Here is an 18,009-nt window from a genome sequence, read left to right on the forward strand (position 1 = left end):
ACAATCTTAGTTTTTTTTTTTTTTTTTTTTTTGCAAAGATGATCTTTACAATGTGATTCATAGTATGAAGGGTTCTGATCATAAGCACAAAGCTCTGTGATTAAAACACTAAGAGTTTTGAGTAAGAGTTCCTACTCATCTTTGAGTAGTCAAGTATTGTTCAACAAAAAAAAGGCTTAAATTAATAAATGTATGTTTTAATTTTGCTATATATGAATTGTTGAATATTGCAGGTCTAAAGCCCTTTGTCACAATCTTCCATTGGGATTTTCCTCAAGGTTTGGAGGATGATTACAGTGGTTTCTTAAGTCCTAAAGTTGTGTAAGTGAAAATTGTATATGAATTTTTCAGTAGGATTTAAGTTCTACATTTTGATTTCATTTTTTTTCTGATTTTCTTGTGTAATACTACATGGATGGTTTTCAGGACTATGCAGAGCTCTGCTTTAGAGAATTTGGTGACAAAGTTAAACATTGGATCACATTAAACGAGCCATTAAGCGTCAGCAAGAATGGTTATGCAAGCGGGAAGTATGCACCAGGCCGATGTTCTGACTGGCTAAACTTAAATTGCCTCGGTGGAGATTCCGGAACTGAACCATATTTGGTGACACACCAACAACTTCTAGCTCATGCAGCAGCTGTAAAGTTATATAGAGAAAAATATCAGGTCTTGCATGCACCTGCAGTTTTTGAGTTACCACCACTAATTATACGTATTTTTTGTTTAGTAATATTCAAATAGTAATCAAACGTTGATGCATATTGCACTGGAAATGCAAAAGGGGGTGATAGGGATAACATTGAACTCGGATTGGTATGTGCCAGTTTCTGAAGACAGGAACGAAAAAGATGCAGCTACAGGAGCATTGGATTTTTCATATGGATGGTATGTGTGCATACATATAGGGCCGGCCCTGAGAACTTGGGGCCCTAGGCGAGCCTTCGAAGTGGGGTCTTAAAATTCTTTGATCTCCGGTTCTTTGTATATTAATTTGTATAAAAAAATTCGTTAAATACATAAAAAGTTCTATTTTCACATCAAATATCACTAAAACTTAATATCAAAAGAAGATAAATATACAAACATTATTTAAACATTACACGATTCACATTTTTAGACACAAATGTACTAAATGTTTGCAGTCAAGAGTTTAAGATTGAGAGTGAAGAACAATAAAACTTGATGATCACGAGAGTAAATAACAATAAAACTTGATTGACGAGTATAATAAATTCAATGCCAATTGTTTTTCTTGTGTTTTTTTTCTTCTAAAATCAACATCACACTAACGAATTGAATATTAAAATAATCCATTGAATAAAAAGTTATTGAAAGGAAAAATATAAAATTCAAAGTTTTGATTACCTTAAAGTACAATCTTTAAGACCATATGATAGTTGGTTTAAACAATCAATAGAAATTGAGAGAATAGGAAGTTGGTTTAAACATTTGATCGAAATTGAGAGAATGAGAAGTTGAAAGAAAAAAGATTGCAAAGAGACTTGAGTTTTATAACTTTATATGCATTTGGACAAATGGATTGGGAGTTGGACAGATAGATTGGTAGTAAATTTGAAAAACAAGAAAAATTAAGAAAAATCTAGTGACTGAAGGGCAATTTCATGTTTCAAACTCAACACCCCAAAGAAAAATGAAGCCAACATTTTCACTGCACTAACAAATGAATTATGATATTTCTTACTTGTTTTTTGTATTTATATGTTAATTGCATGATATAAATTTTTTTTGGGGCCCTTCCGAAGTGGGGGTCCTAGGCGGGCGCCTACTTAGGCTACCCTTAGGGCCGGCCCTGCATATATATATATATATATATATATATGTGTGTGTATTTGTTTTGATTAATCTATCTCATATTTGTGTTCTAATTAAAAGTAATATTTGGAATCTTTGATTTAATTTTTAGGTTTATGGATCCCTTGGTGAAAGGTCATAATCCACACAGCATGCAAGCTCTTGTCGGAAATCGATTGCCAAATTTCACTAAAGAGCAATCCACGATGCTAAAAGGTTCGTTTCATTTTGTTGGACTAACTTATTATTCAGGAACTTATGCAGCCAATGTTCCTCGGCAAAATGATGCAAAACCAAACTACAAGACAGACGCTCTCGTTAATCAATCGGGTGAGCAGAAATACCAATGACGTTTTCTTCTTGAACTACTCTCTCTCTCTATATATATATACTTACTGGGTTTTGAAACATGATGTTGTGGCAGTCGAGTATAATGGTGTACCTATCGGTCCACTGGTACGTATGTATTTTTTTACTTGTTGGATATAAATCCACTACAGTTCATACTTTTAAACTATTTCAAAGAGAAGTATTCATTAGACTAACGTTCATGTCATGAGTTTTTTATGCTTTGATAGGGTGCTTCTGATTGGCTCCATGTTTACCCGAGAGGAATTCGAGATTTATTGCTTTACACAAAGAGAAAGTATGATAATCCACTTATTTACATCACAGAAAATGGTATGTTATAGCATCAAACATCTGTAAGATTAAACTAGACTTAAAAGATTAATACACTAGCCAAGAACACAAGGATTAATCAACTAAATCACAATCCTTAAATTATGTATGTAATATAAGTGCAAGAATTGCAGCAATTATACCAACACATACCTGCAGACACGTTCATGGATAAGAAGCCATGAAAACCTGCACACAACCTTCTCCTCTCTGCAAAACTCTATGCTCTCCAAGTTATAGGTAATTGGAACAATAAGAGCGTGCCTTTGTGAGAGCAGGGGTTTGTGGTGTTATACTACAAATTTCGGATCACCTATAACACTCCTACAAGGAATATGAAACTAAATCCTTGTACAATCATGAGTACTAAACTCAAGTCCCTAACAGAGTTCTAATCCAAAACAAAACTGGATTCACTCAAGTCCCAAACAGAGTTCTAATCCAAAACAAAACTAGATTCACTCTTAAACAAACTGAGACTTTATTACTTTACACTAATCTGAAATAACTAAACCGTGTGAATCATACTCATATTCTAACAACATCAACATATGTACATTTCAATATTTTTAGGGCCATCTCATTTGTAAAACATACTATGTATCCTAATCAGTATTACACAATTTACATTTGCATGTTGTAGGATATGACGACCCCAATGATCCCAACATACCTATCGAGGAATCCCCTGCTAATAAGAAAAGAATCGACTACCTTGATCGTCATATTTATTATATTCATAAAGCGATCGAGTCAGTAGCTAAGTGCATAGCCTAATGAAAGCAGGACTTCTTCTCACTCATTTGATCAATAATTTCACTAATCCAATTGTATTTGATTCGGTTTTTGAGCAAAGACGGTGTTAACGTGATGGGATACTTTAAAAACGGATACACGGTTAAATTCGGAATTAACTATATCGACTTCCAAAATGGGCTAAAAAGACATCCGAAAGACTCAGCGGAGTGGCTAAAGAAGTTTCTGAAAACAGAAAATCATGAGGAACTTTAAACGTAATCAAATTTTTGTATCCACCATATCTTGTAGTGCTATATATATTTAATTTCTTGTGTATCTTATATGTTCTCCAATGAAAGTGAACGAAGGCTTGAATTTTGCTAATAATGGTAGAGAAAACCGTCGATTTGCCTCCTAAATTTTCACATAGCTTTCGATTTCCCTTCTAAACTTTTTAATTGGAAAATCAAAGACTTAAACTTTTTTTTTTTTTGCCGATATCCCCCCTACTGTTAGTTTTCCATAGATTTCATCCAAATTAATGTTAACTCTTATCACGTGCACATCATGTGACTCTCCTTTGAGGACAAAAGCTTCACTTCGCTATACCTTCAGACACAAAAGCTATAGAATCACACAAATTTGCATAGGTCAACATTTTAGAAATCAAAGGTTTTCAATTATTTTAAAAAACGAAGCAACCGAACTACCCTCGCATGTTGTGCACATGCTTCCATTGAATAGAAATTTGGATGGAATGAATGAAAAACTAACAGCAAGGGTATATCGGCCAAAAAAATTAGTTTGAGTCCTTAATTTTCCAATTGAAAACTTTAGGAGAGAAATCGAAAGTTAAGTGAAAGTTCAGGGAGGAAATCGGCAGGTTATTCATAATGATAAACGATGGAGATGCCTAGACTACCCCCACCAATTTGCCAAAGTTTATTTGAGCCCAGGAAGGCATGAATCTTGGTCTCAATAAAGTAGAATTTAACCTGAGTTTTGACTAGCAATTCTCATTCATTTTGAGTAACACTAAGGGAGATCACCATTGGGGTGCGTTTGTTGCACCAGATTATTTTGGACTAAACTAGCTTAAAAGAGTATGTTAGATTGGTTTGGCATTGACTAACTATTATAAGAATAATGCAGCGTTTGGTGCAGTATTAAACCAAATCATAGATTAAATTATTTTTAGGATCTAGATATTTTTTTGACATATTTTTAATTCTCTCTCTGCCCTCTCTCTACATTTCCTTTCATTTTCTCTTTCTTTTCCCTTTTCTTTTCTCTTCTTTTCCTTTCCAAAGGCTTATGGTTCCTTTCTCTTCTTTACTTTTCTTTTTCTCTTCCTTTTTGAATTCGGGAACTGGGCACAACCCGATGAACCTTAAGTAGCACCTAAAAGACTTGTTGATCGATTCATGAAGGAAAGTGTAGATGATTATGGAACGAAATGGATGGGTCGTGATTTGGCGAGAATGATTGCAGCGCCGCTGCTGAACCTAAGTTGCAGACGATGCAGATGTTGGAGTTGCAGACGATGCAACAAACGACGCAGACTGTGTGGTCGAGCGTGAACGAGCGGATCAGCGTTGGCGTCCAGTTTTTGGTGAATGGCAATCTTGTTTTGCTCACCCAGGAAAGCACCACCGCAGTCGAGCAGGACAAGGAGAGAGAAAAAGAGTGTGGTGGTCTGGTGGTGTGATTTCGTTGGATAGAGGACACGAGCAATAGAGATGATGAAAGCAAGAGAGCACAGAGCAAACGAAGCGGATGGAAGTCTTAGCAGTCTCATTGTTATTTGGGGGTTTCGCTAAGATCTCCTAGCAAAGGAGTTTGTCAATGCGAGTCTCCTTCAATTTCATTAATCTTAATCCCATCACGTAACAAACATGTGACTAGACTAATAAGTAGTCCAATGATTGTTAGTGTGCCCTTGGTGGGCGTTTGTTTTCTCTCACTAACTAAGACTAAACTAAAATGGACTAGCCGTTAGTCCAATACCGTGTTTGTTTTGTGTTGGGACTAACATTAATGAAACTAAAAGGACTCACATGGACAAAACCCTCCACTAAGAGGTCATAGCGAGACCCCCCCATAACCATGTGACTACTAAGACCTTCAGGGGGCATTTGTTGCATATGACTGTCTCGGATTGGATTAGCTTCAAGGACTAAGCTGGACTGGCTTAGACTAGACTAAGCTGGATTAACTTAGTGAAGCGTTTGGTGCAATGTCGGATTAACAAGTAGGATAATGAATAATACTGTAGTTTATTGTCGAAATTAATTTATTATTAATTTCTTCACATAATCTCTCTCTCAGCTTCCCTTCTCGATCTCGAGTCCACCAGCAAGTTGCTCTACTTCCCTCATTAACTTCACAATTTCACCATCTTTCTACTCATCGCCCTTTCAATCTCAAACTTTATCTCACATCATTTGCTTCATCTGGTTTAAAATAAAAACACCACAAACACTCTTCTCCAACTCTAACCCAACATTTTCCTTGCTCTACTCACTCAACTCACTCACAAACGACTCAATCTCCACGGCGGAACCGACTCAGCTCGGACGCCAAATCAGCCTTGCCCTGCACTAGCGACTCCACCTGCTGCTGGCAGTCTTTGGTTTCCTTGACCAGTAGAGAATTCAGCGACTTGAGGTTTTGGAGCTTCTCAGATGGCTCGTCTATGGTGGTGGTGGCGGCAGGAAATATGAGATTGGGGATTTTTTGCGGGTGATGGTTGGTGTTGGGAAATATGAGATGGGGGATTTTTTGTGGTTGATGTTGGTGGTGGGAAATATGAGATTCGAGATTTTAGATGATGATGACCATGGCAAAGCGAATCAGCTTGCTAGGGATAGTCTGCAGATCTTAATTAAATCCCATCGAAATCCAAAATTAAGAAGCCCAGAACTCACAGAGGGGCTCGTAAGGAGGAGGAAGAAGCCGGTCTTAACAAGTCCTATGGTTTGTGGAGGGCCTCGCTAAGAACCTTTAAGGAGGCCTCTAATCCACACGAGTCCCCTTTAGTCCCAGCACCTATCAAACATGGGACTATAGTCTAGTCCAGTCCAGTCTCATTTAATGAGGGCAAGCAAACGCACCCTCACTGTGTCTTCGTCTTCTCACGTTCTCTCTGCGTTGTCATCCTCCTTCTCCTCTATTTGCTCGCTTTGTCTGCTCACATCGCCAACATCGTTAACACTTGCCAACCCAAAATCGCATCGTCTGCTCATTTCGAATCTTGCAGAAGAAACAGTTGCATATTCTCTATACGCTCACCATCGTCTGATTCACTCTGATCCGAATTGCAAAACCCATACGCGAAAGCCGGTAGACAAAGCCCAAATTTGCTGAAATTGCAATACCCACATTTGAATCACGAAACCCAGATTCCATCGCAAAACCTAGACTCGAAATGCAAAACCAAATTCGTTAAAAGCTCTATACCATCTGCATATCTTTCAATCGATAAACACAGATTTATGCATAATAACTTTTCAAGAATAAAAAAAGGAGAAAAACAAGGAGAGCTTTCATTCATTCAAGATAGTTTTCTGGAAAAAGGAAAGGGATAAAGAGAGATGGAGTGCTTTGGTTCTCAAGAAAGAGTGGAAAAAGGATAAAAGAAGATGGAGAACTTTGGTTCTCGAGAATCTGGAAAAATGAAGAGTGTTTTGGAAAAAATGAAAAGGAATAGGAAAAAAATATATTTTATTTTGCTTGTTAGTCCAATACTGCACCAAACGCTTCATTAAATCAATCCATCTTAGTCTACTTTAAGCCAATCTAGCTTAGTCCCTGAAGCTAGTCTAGTTCGAGGTAGTCTGGTGCAACAAACGCACCCTTGGTGTACTATCTTATAAGACAAATGATGCATATAACCAACATCTAATAAGATGGATTGATTAATTGACGTGGCATGTACACATTACTTGCCACATCATGTAGTACAAAATGTGGTTTCCCTAGCATATTTTTCATTGAGATTTATACAAAAAAAATTATTTGCACTCCTGATTTCATCTAATTCATTTCATTTGGATTGTCCTGATAGCTAAAGCCTTCATATTCCATTCTTTCCATAGTTTAGATAAATTTAATGTAAATTATCCTAGTAGTTGTCCAAAAAACAATTAAACAAACGAAGAATGTGTATGCCAGAAAATGGTGCAGAAAAAAAAGTCAATTTCTTAATGTAAAATGAGCTTGGGAGAAATTAGCTAGAAGGTAAAATAAGAGAGGGAACTTTCTTGAAAAGGGTTTGGACTAAGTTTATTTTAATAAAAAAATCATGCTATAACTTTATTTAACTAAAAAGACTTAAATTTTAATAAAAATGACAAAAGAACTTAAATTTTAATGAAAAATACATAATTTTAATATTAAAAAAAGTTTTAAAAAAAATTGATTTGCGGATCCACACCTCCCTCACACAAAATGTTTATGAAACTTTCTACATTGTTTATGAAACTTAACGGTACTACACTATTTATTAAACTTACTACACTGTTTATGAAACTTACGACACTGTTTGTAAAGCAACTACACTGTCTATGAAAACTTACGACACTGTTTATGAAACTTACTACATTGTTTATGAAATTTACTAAACTGTTTATGAAACTTAACGGTACTACACTGTTTATGAAACTTAACGATACTATATTCTTCTCTCTCTTCTTGAATTTTCTTGGCACATTCTCACCTTTCAAACACATTTTCTTCTTCTAATTTTCTTCTATACTCATCAAATTTTATCTGTATCTCTTCAATTTCTTAACTTTCAACACCAATTACTTAATTTTCTTCTATTGTCCCCCCATCTTTTATGTGAAACTTACTACATGTTACGTGAAACTTCACCCAACTATTCAAACATCAACACTCATCTTTTATCTGGTCACAATCTTCGATCACAGCTCAGAAGTAGTCTCACTCTCCGAAGCCACCTCCATTTTCTCAACAACACTGTATCCATCAACAATATTTCCGAACACAACGTGCTTTCCATCAAGCCACGGGGTCATTGCAGTGCAAATAAGAACTGTGAACCATTAGTATTAGGTCTAGAATTTGCTATGGACAATATTCCAGGGTCGGTATGCTTCAAGTCGAAGTTCTCATCTGCGAATTTCGCCCCATAAATCGACTCTCCTCCAATCCCATTACCTCTTGAAAAATCTCCACCTTGGTACATGAAATTAGGAATAATGTGATGAAATATAGAGCCCTTAAAGTGCAGTGGCTTCCATGATAATCCAATCCCCTTGTCTTTAGTACAAAAAGCACATAAATTTTAAGCATTTTCGAGTTTTTTTATCAGCGAATAACTCCATTACAACTTGACCCTCATCCTCCTCACATGCATGAGGCAATTCTGCAGGCAATTGAAATTTAAAATGAATGCAACCAATAACATATTTACGCAAACTAATAAGATATTATATATGTTAATAATTAGGGATTGCTCAAGAGTGAGTGAGTGATTAAAATCATAGGAGGATTTGGTTAGGAATTGATCAAATTCACATATATGCATGCGCTTCCATTAGTAGTTTTTTTTTTTTCTTTTTATTGTCCTTATCATTAAATAAAGTTAGTAGATGGCTTTTAGTTAAAATCCAAAGTTTTGAAGCCTTTTTCATTAGTTTTCCTAATAAGAAAACCTAGTCTCATTCTTTAGGTTAAAATTAAAATAACTCTAAATAGTCTTGATGGATTATCTTAATTGTTAAGAGTGTGTGTAGAAAAATGGGTTAGGAATCTAGTATCGATCATGACATACTGAGAGTTTGCTCCCAGCTAAACAAGAACAAGACACAGATGAGAATTTGTACAAAATTGTTAGCCGACCAACAATGTTTTATGAGCCAAGGTGCCGGCCATTAAATTAAAAAATCAGCAAATTTTGTACCCAAGACAATGTTTTAGATTACATAATACGAGTGATTAGGTGAAAACAAAAACAAGATTATCGATGATATAGAAAAAAATTGACAGGGAAACTTAGGAAAGTGCCAGTGGTTAGTGATAAGATGAAAAGACTTGGGTGGTACGACAATTATAACGCACTTAAGACATTAAATCACAACTAAACCCAAAAATATACATGGGTCGAACAAAATTGAAAAGAGAAGAAGTAACATGAAAAGTTCTAAAAGCATTTAAATATTTAACAAAAAATATTTCATATAATTAAAGGAAACTGAAAGTGAAAATTGTGACGACCCGTCCCTAATTTTTTATGTAATTTCTCCCCGAGTATGTGAATTGACATTTATGCCCTTGTTGGCTAGTGACGTGGACATGTTTATTTGTTCTTAAATTATTTTTCTCGCTATTGTAATTAAATTGTACTCGTCGCTACGAACGCGTGGGCACGCGTTAGACTCGAATCGGACTTGTAACGTTAAAGTTACGCTCCGTCAAAGTACGAGGATAACGGGTAGATTTGTACACGCATGTGTATTAAATTATCAATGTTAGAAACACTGTGCTGGATAGATTTTCCGATTCCTTTTACTGTAGGAAATCTAAAAAACCCTATCCCTAGTTTTCTTTTTAACCCAACCCGTGCCTTCCCTTTTGTCACTCACCAATCAACTTTCCCTCAAACCTCTCAACAATCCCATCATTTCCCACTTCCTTGCAGCCAATAAAAAAAAGAGGACAAAGTATTCCCTTTCTCTTCTTCCTTCTCTCTCTCTCCCAAAGTTCCTTCTTCTCTGCAATAACCTTGAACGAGCACCAAAGCTCGTAGATCGACCCCAAAAACCACACCGTTGTGTTCATCTCACCTCCACGAGCACAACCATACCAACCAAACTCAGAATGGACTAATTTTGACTCGCTAACTCGAAAGGTCCAAATCGAACGAGTTTTAGATCGACATGTTTTCGACCAAGTAACGGTGTTTTAGGACTCGGGAAAGCTCTTTCACAACTCCCCGAGACTCCTAGACTAGTTTTGGTGAGGAGCTGACGTAAAAAACTCGAGGTTTCGAAGAGTTGAGTTTTGGCCTTACATTTCGAGGCATTTTCTGGCCACCTCCGTCCATTTTTTGGACTCCAAAAAGGTATAACGCGATTCTACTCTTCATAAACTTCATTTCCATATAAATTTTGTGAAAAATGGTTAAGAAATGAAGAAGATATGAAAGTTTTAAAATTTTCCTAAAAACTGGCGAAATTTTCCAGTTTCTGGCAAGTTCAGACGACGGTGACTGGTAAGGATCACCGGAGAAGATGAAGGAATATTCCGTGAAAGTTGACAAAATATTCTAACGTCGTCAGGTAACGCCGTTAACTTCTGTTACCTTTTAACGGAATATTCTTAACAACCGTTAGGCCTCTGACAGTCTCTCCCCGAGCCTTCCCACGACTGCGCACCTTGTCACTGTTTAGTTAAATTAATTCTAGTTTAGTTTTAATTTATTCACATATTCACATCACTTACTCTTATAGTTACGTCACCTCACGGTGACGACCAGTATGCTTCGATCTTCTAGGGCTCGGGTGTGTCAGCTTGGTATTAGAGTATAGGTTTAGACATTCTTGCACTTCCTAGTATGTTTTAACTCTTGTTTTCATATGTTAGAACCATGCCACCTCGTAGAGAGTCACGTGCCTCTTCTGAGAATAATTTTCCGGACTTTGGGCAATTTTGTGAGGCTATTGCTAGTACTTTTCAATCTGCACTTCGTCGTCCCCAGAGGAACACCTTGGATACTGTATCCCACCTGAAGATAAATGATTTCTTTGGCAATGAAGCATCGGATAAATTCGAGATTTGGCCCGATCATTTTGAGAAAACCTTTTGAGTCATGAAGCGGCAGTAAAATCTTCCATTAGAAAGATGGGTCGAGACAGTGCCCTGGTTTTTTCATTTAGGAGCAAAATTTCGGTGGATTTAGGAGTCACGTCCATTGTCTGCCATGAATTAGGACATTTTCAAGCGTCTATTTCAAGTTAGATTCATACCTTCAGAGTACTTGGATAGTAAAAATGATGAATTCTCATATCTGAGGCAGGGTAAGATGTTAGCCACTGAATATCATCGAAAGTTCACGGATTTATCCCATTGCTGTCCCAAGATTCCCACGAATCCTAGGGAGATGCTTCATCTTTTTAAGAGGGGAACTCGCAAGAAACTGCGTTTTATGGCAACCACTACTCCATGCACTACCTATCAAGAATTCTTCGAGGTTTTGCTTCGGGTTGAAGATTCGGAGAATGCTCCTGATGATGAGGATGAGAATGATGATAGGAATGCCCAATAGAACAAAAATAGAGGGCAGTCATCCATGGGTCCTCGAATGACTCAAAACTTTAAAAGAAGCGGAAACATCTCTGGATCGTTCAGCGGAGGTTCGAACCCTGGTACACCTCGGAGAGGTAGCAGATCCACTGGCAATTCTCATTTTCAAAGTCAATGAAACTCCAGCAATTCTAGTGCTCAGCATTGTCGTAGTTGCAACACCCGTTATTTTGGCGAGTGTAAGAGCAAAACAGATGATGCTTCACTTGCAGCCAGATAGGGCACATGGCTAATAATTGTCCTCAGAACCAGAAGAATCAGCCTGCTATTCTACCACCTGTAGCCCCCTACAACAGTTTCCAGCACTTAGTACTCATCAGCAGACAGGCTATGGTGAAGTTTTTTACTGTCAGGGAGATGTAGCCCAGTACTAGAGAGGACCATACCAGTACACACATGAGGTTCCTTACTACCATGGAGGCTATCAGCAGTTTCAGGGAGACTATACGCCATATCGGGGTGGTGGATCACATATGTATATTGAAGGGCATTATCAAAACCTAGATATAGCATCTAGTAATTAAGGCTCAAGCAGGCAGGCAAATCCACCTAACTAAGGTTGAGGCAATCAAGGTCCAAGTAATCAGACTCAAGCAAACAGGGGTCTCGAAGGCAGGCAGAATGCTTAGGCTAATTTGGACTTGATTATGGGTACGTTGATGTTCTAGGCCACATTGCTAAAATTTTAATTGACTTAAGTGCTACACATTCAATTATTTCCTATAAGTTTTCTTAAACAACTCAACCACACCCCACTTCCCTCGGCTACGAGTTGGAGTTCTCGATGCCTAGAGGTGAAGTTTGCTACATTAGCTGGGAATATCAAGCATGCCCTGTCCTTATCGAAGATACAGTCATGCCGATTAATCTTGTTCCTTTGGATATCGTTGACTTTGACGTTATCTTGGGCATGGATTGGTTACACTACAATTGTGATAAGTTGGATTGTTATCAAAAGATTGTTACCTTTCACTGACCGGACATGCTTATTGTCACGTTTGTTGGTGAACATAGTGGTATAAAGCATGGAGTTATGACTGCCATAAGGGCGAGGCGACTGTTGAATAAAGGTTGTCAAGGATACTTAACTAATGTGGTGCTAATGGAAGAGACTATTGCATCTGTAGAAGACGTTGGAGCAGTCAAACACTTTCTGGACTTTTTTCTTGAGGATTTACCTGGCTTACCACCAAACCGCGAAGTGGAGTTCACCATCGATCTACTTCCAAGTACTAATCCTATTTATCTTACATTTTACCGTATGGCTCATGTAGAGTTAAGGGAACTTAAAACCCAATTACAAGAACTTGTTGATAATGGTTTCATTCAGCCAAACACTTCCATTTGGGGAGCCCCAGTCTTGTTCGTAAGGAAGAATGACGGAACTTTGAGGCTATGCATTGATTACAAGCAGTTGAATCGGGTGATGATTAAAAATCGTTATCCATTACCTTGTATCGCTGATGTCTTCGACCAGCTTAGAGGTGCCCATGTGTTCTCGAAGATTGACCTAAGGTCTAGTTATTACCAGTTGAAGATCAGAAGCAACGACGTTCCGAAAATAGCTTTCAGAACTCGATTGATAATTATGAGTTTCTTGTGATGTCGTTCGGGTTGACTAATGCACCAATAACTTTTATGGACCTGATGAATTGGGTATTTCGTTTGTACCTCGACATGTTCGTTATTGTTTTCATCGATGACATTTTGGTGTAATCTAAAAGCGAGGCTGACCATGCTAAGCATTTGCGTCTAGTCTTGAAAAAGCTAAGGGATAATCAATTGTATGCTAAGTTCAATAAATGCTATTTCTGGCTGGATCAAGTGTCATTCTTAGGGCACATGATATCAGCTCAGGGTGTGCTTGTGGACCCTCAGAAGGAAGCAACAGGGGAAAATTGGGAGCAACCTCAGATGGTTACTGAAGTGGGAAGCTTCCTTGGTTTTACTGGCTACTATCGATGCTTCGTGAAAGACTTTTTAGCCATAGCACTACCTCTGACAAAATTGACTAGAAAATGAGTTCAGTTCATATGGAGTGAAGATTGTGAACGGAGTTTTCAATAGTCAAAGTACTTTCTCATTCACGCTCCTGTCTTAGCACTTCCCGACGATAGTGGAAACTTCAAGATCTACAGTGATGCATCTCTGTATGGTCTTGGATGTGTGTTAATGCAGTATGGGAAGGTGATTGTGTATGCTTCACACCAGTTAAAGCCTTGTAAGATGAACTATCCTACTCATGATCTGGAGTTGGCATCTATCGTTTTCGTTCTAAAAATCTAGAGGCATTATCTTTATGGAGAAAAGTGTAAAATTTCACTGATCATAAGAGTCTAAAGTATATTTTCACTCAGCAAAAGCTTAACCACCGGCAGCGGAGTTGGGTGGAGTTGCTCAGTGATTATGACTGCACAATCGGGTATCACCCCGATCGTGCGAATACTGTAGGTGATGCCCTCAGCAGGAAATCTCACGGCAGACTTAATGCTCTTTATGCAAGTAGTATTCCTCTTTTAATTGACCTAAGGTCTACAAGGGTTACTTTGAAAATGGATCGACGTGGAGCTTTACTTGCCAGCTTTCAAGTCATACCGGTTCTGCTGGATTGTGTTCTCGAAGCCTAGATGCATGATGCTGAATCTCAGGAGTTGTTACAGGCAGTGTTAGATGGAAAAAAAAACTTCAGGATTCGAAGGCCTGATGGTATGCTGATGCAAGGTGATCAGATATGTATGATGAATGTTCATGAGCTAAAGAAAGAGATACTGGATGAAGCCGATATTTCTGCTTACGCGATGCATCTCGGGAGTACCAAGATGTATCATACCATCTGACCCTTCTACTGCTGGCCATGCATGAAAAGAGAAATTGCAGAGTATGTTAGTCGTTGTGTAGTTTGTCAGCAGGTCATGGCGGAAAGGAATAAGCCATTTAGGTTGCTACAACCACTCCCGATACCTAGTGGAAATGGGAAGATATTACAATGTATTTCTTGTACAAGTTACCTCGCACACGAAATGGTTACGACAGTATCTGGGTGATAGTTGATCAACTTACCAAGTCAGCACACTTCATACTCGTTCATGAAAATTACTTGTTGAGTCAGTTGGCCGAGTGGTTTATCTCTGAAGATGTTAAGTACCATGGTGTTCCAATTAGTATCATTTCTGACCGGGACCTTTGATTCACTTTGAAGTTCTGGGTAGCTTTCCAATAAGCTTTGGGATCGAGACTACTCTATAGCACTACCTATCATCCTCAAACTGATGGGCAATCAGAGAGAACTATCCAGACATTGGAGGATATGTTAAGATCATTAGTTCTACAGTTCGGAGACGCTTGGCACAAGCAATTACTGTTGATAGAGTTCGCCTACAATAACAGCTTCCATTCTAGCATTGGTATGGCACTATTTGAAGCGTTGTATGGAAAACCATGTTGTACCCTTCTGTGTTGGTCCGAAGTTGGTGAAAGAGTTTTAGTGGGCCCTAAAATCATGGATAAGATGACGTAGAACATTCAGGTGATAAAGGCTAACCTGAAAACAGCCCAGGACCAGCAGAAAAGTATCGCCGACAAACATTCCACCGAAAGAGTTTATAAGGTTGGTGATTGGGTATTCTTGAAGCTATCACCATGAAAAGGTGTTGTACGATTCGAAAAGAAATGGAAGCTCAGCCCTAGGTACATCGGACCGTACCAGATCGTTGAGCAAGTTGGCGAAATTGCCTATCCACTCGCTTTACCACCAGAGTTGTCGAAAATATATAATATGTTCCATGTGTCGATACTACATAGATATGTCTTTGATCCGTCACATGTGATCCCTCATCAGCCACTAGAGATCAATCTAGATTTGACTTATGACGAGGTACCAGTGACGATTCTCGATTGGAAGGACAAGGTTCTCAAAAATAAGACTGTTTGATTGGTGAAAGTCTTGTGGAGGAACCACTCAGTTGAGGAAGCTACTTGGGAGACAGAAGAACGCATGCGAGATATGTATCCACGTCTGTTATTTGATTATGATCTCTAGTCAGTGTTGAAATTTCAGGGATGAAATTTTCTTAAGGGGGTAGGTTGTGATGACCCGTTCCCAATTTTCTATGTAATTTCTCCCCGAGTATATGAATTGACATTTATGCCCTTGTTGGCAAGCGTTGTGGACATGTTTATTTGTTCTTAAATTATTTTTCTCACTATCATAATTAAATTGTACTCGTTACTATGAACACGTGGGCCCGCGTTAGACTCGAATCGGACTTGTAACGTTAAAGTTACGCTCTATCAAAGTACAACGATAACAAGTAGATTTGTACATGCATGTGTATTAAATTATTAGTGTTAGAAACAATGTGCTGGATAGATTTTCGGATTCTTTTTACTGTAGGAAATTTGAAAACCCATATCCCTAGTTTTCTTTTTAACCCAACCCGTACCTTCCCTTTTGTCACTCACCAATCAACTTTCCCTCAAACCTCTCACCAATCCCATCATCTATCACTTCCCTGCAGCCAATCAGAAAAAAAAGGAAAAAGCATTCTCTCTCTCTTCTTCCACTCTCCCAAAGTTCCTTCTTCTCTGCAACAACCTTGAACAAACACCAAAGCTCGTAGATTGACCACAAAAACCACACCGTTGTGTTCATTTCAGCTCCACGAACATAACCATACCAACCAAACTCAGAATGGACAAGTTTTGACTCGCTAACTCGGAAGGTCCGAATCGGATGAGTTTTAGATCGACGTGTTTTCGACCAAGTCACGGTGTTTTAGGACTCGGGGAAGCTCTCTCACAACTCCCCGAGATTCCTAGACTAGTTTTGGTGAGGAGTTGAAGTCCAAAACTTGAGGTTTCGAAGAGTTGAGTTTTGGCCATACCTTTCGAGGCATTTTTAGGCCACCTCTGTCCACTTTTTGGACTCCAAAAAGGTATAACGCGATTCTACTCTTCATAAGCTTCATTTCCATATAAAGTTAGTGAAAAATGGTTGAGAAATGAAGAAGATATGAAGGTTGGAAATTTTTTCCAGAAACCGGAGAAATTTTCCAGTTTCTGGCGAGTTCAGAATGTGGCGAACGGCGGCTACTAGTGAAGATCACCGGAGAAGACGGCGGAATATTCCGTCAAAGTTGACGGAATATTCTAACGCCTTTAACGTATGTTACCTTTTAACGTAATATTCCTAACGGTCGTTAGGCCTCCGTCAGTTTTTGCCTACGTGTGGTGCCGCGTATGGCCGTGCCATAGCCGGCGCGTGGTGTCAAGTAGATCGATTTCATATATTTAAACCCTAGGTTTAAGCAAACTATGGGGGTTTTATTTAAGTTTCCATATATGTGTTTAATTAATTTAAATATAGTTATTTCACATATAGGGGAAATGTATCCTGAGGACTTGAGGGGTTAGGCAAGGATCGGGGGTTACAATTCGATGACGTATTTGTGAGTGGGCAGTTTGTTTTTATACCTATAAATAGTTACAGTTTCCATAAATGCGTATTTACTTCATTTTTACACTTATATTGCCAAGTATCGTTATTGTGATATTAATTGTGATAAATGCTAGTATATGGTTGGGATATTATTGTCATGACATTCACGTATATTTGTACATGCTCATCTTGCTGCACCCTAGTGTTAGTACTCGCCCTAAGGCCAGGGCCAGTCCTTCACGTGTATGTTCACATCCGCACCGTTCGCTCGCCTTGGATCCAAGTTAGGTGCCAGTCCTGTCGTTCAAATTGCATTAGGCAATGGCGACTCGTTTGTGACTGTGCTTCTGCACCAACCTTCACATGATCGTAATACTAGAGCGTATTGATTACATCTAGTCCTGTTCGTGTCAGAGATTATCTGTATGAACTCATGTGTCAACTTAGATAGATGAACAATTGATTATACTTGATTATCACATGATTATATTACTGTGGCATTTGATATATCATGATTTGGCATATTTCTAGCTATATTGCTATTATACTATTGTTTACATACTTACGTAATATGTTTTAAGGAAACTATACTTGTTTTACAGCGAAGGGTTACTATATTTGAAATTAAAGGTTTTTCTTACAAACGTTGTTTTGCTGATCCACTCAACTTTGTTTTTCGCCCCTCCAGGACCTAAATAGTTGTACTCTCTATGGCATTCGAGGGACCTTTGGCAGTTCTTACATTATCTCTGTTTAGAAGTATGAACTTATCCACTGTTGTGTAATAAGTGTGCTTTAGCTACTTTGACTACCTTACTGTAGTCGTACTGTCTATTATGCTCTGAATAATTGTAGTGGGTTCTTCCCACGACTGTGCAATCTTTCACTGTTTAGTTAAATTAGTTCTAGTTCTAGTTTTACTTTATTCACATATTCACATCACTTACCCTTATGGTTACGTCACCTCACAGTGACGACCAGCATGCTTCGACCTCCTAGGGTCGGGGTGT

At 38.3% G+C, this 18,009-nt stretch overlaps 1 long non-coding RNA gene and 2 pseudogenes across 1 annotated transcript; 2 read left to right on the plus strand and 1 right to left on the minus strand.

The window, feature by feature from the left end:
- The window catches only part of LOC126585949 (cyanogenic beta-glucosidase-like), a 4,790-nt pseudogene extending 1,283 nt beyond the window's left edge, over positions 1-3,507 (plus strand).
- Positions 3,508-8,124: 4,617 nt separating this feature from the next.
- LOC126584323 (peptidyl-prolyl cis-trans isomerase CYP19-3-like) lies at positions 8,125-9,709 on the minus strand (annotated as a pseudogene).
- A 140-nt stretch (positions 9,710-9,849) lies between these two features.
- Positions 9,850-17,878, plus strand: LOC126587043 (uncharacterized). Its single transcript, XR_007610964.1, has 3 exons — positions 9,850-10,321; positions 10,443-10,538; positions 17,688-17,878. It is a non-coding gene; the product is annotated as an uncharacterized LOC126587043 (long non-coding RNA).
- The last annotated feature ends 131 nt before the right edge of the window (positions 17,879-18,009 follow it).

This window comes from Malus sylvestris, chromosome 10 (assembly GCF_916048215.2).
Source record: "Malus sylvestris chromosome 10, drMalSylv7.2, whole genome shotgun sequence".
Lineage (NCBI taxonomy): Eukaryota > Viridiplantae > Streptophyta > Magnoliopsida > Rosales > Rosaceae > Malus > Malus sylvestris.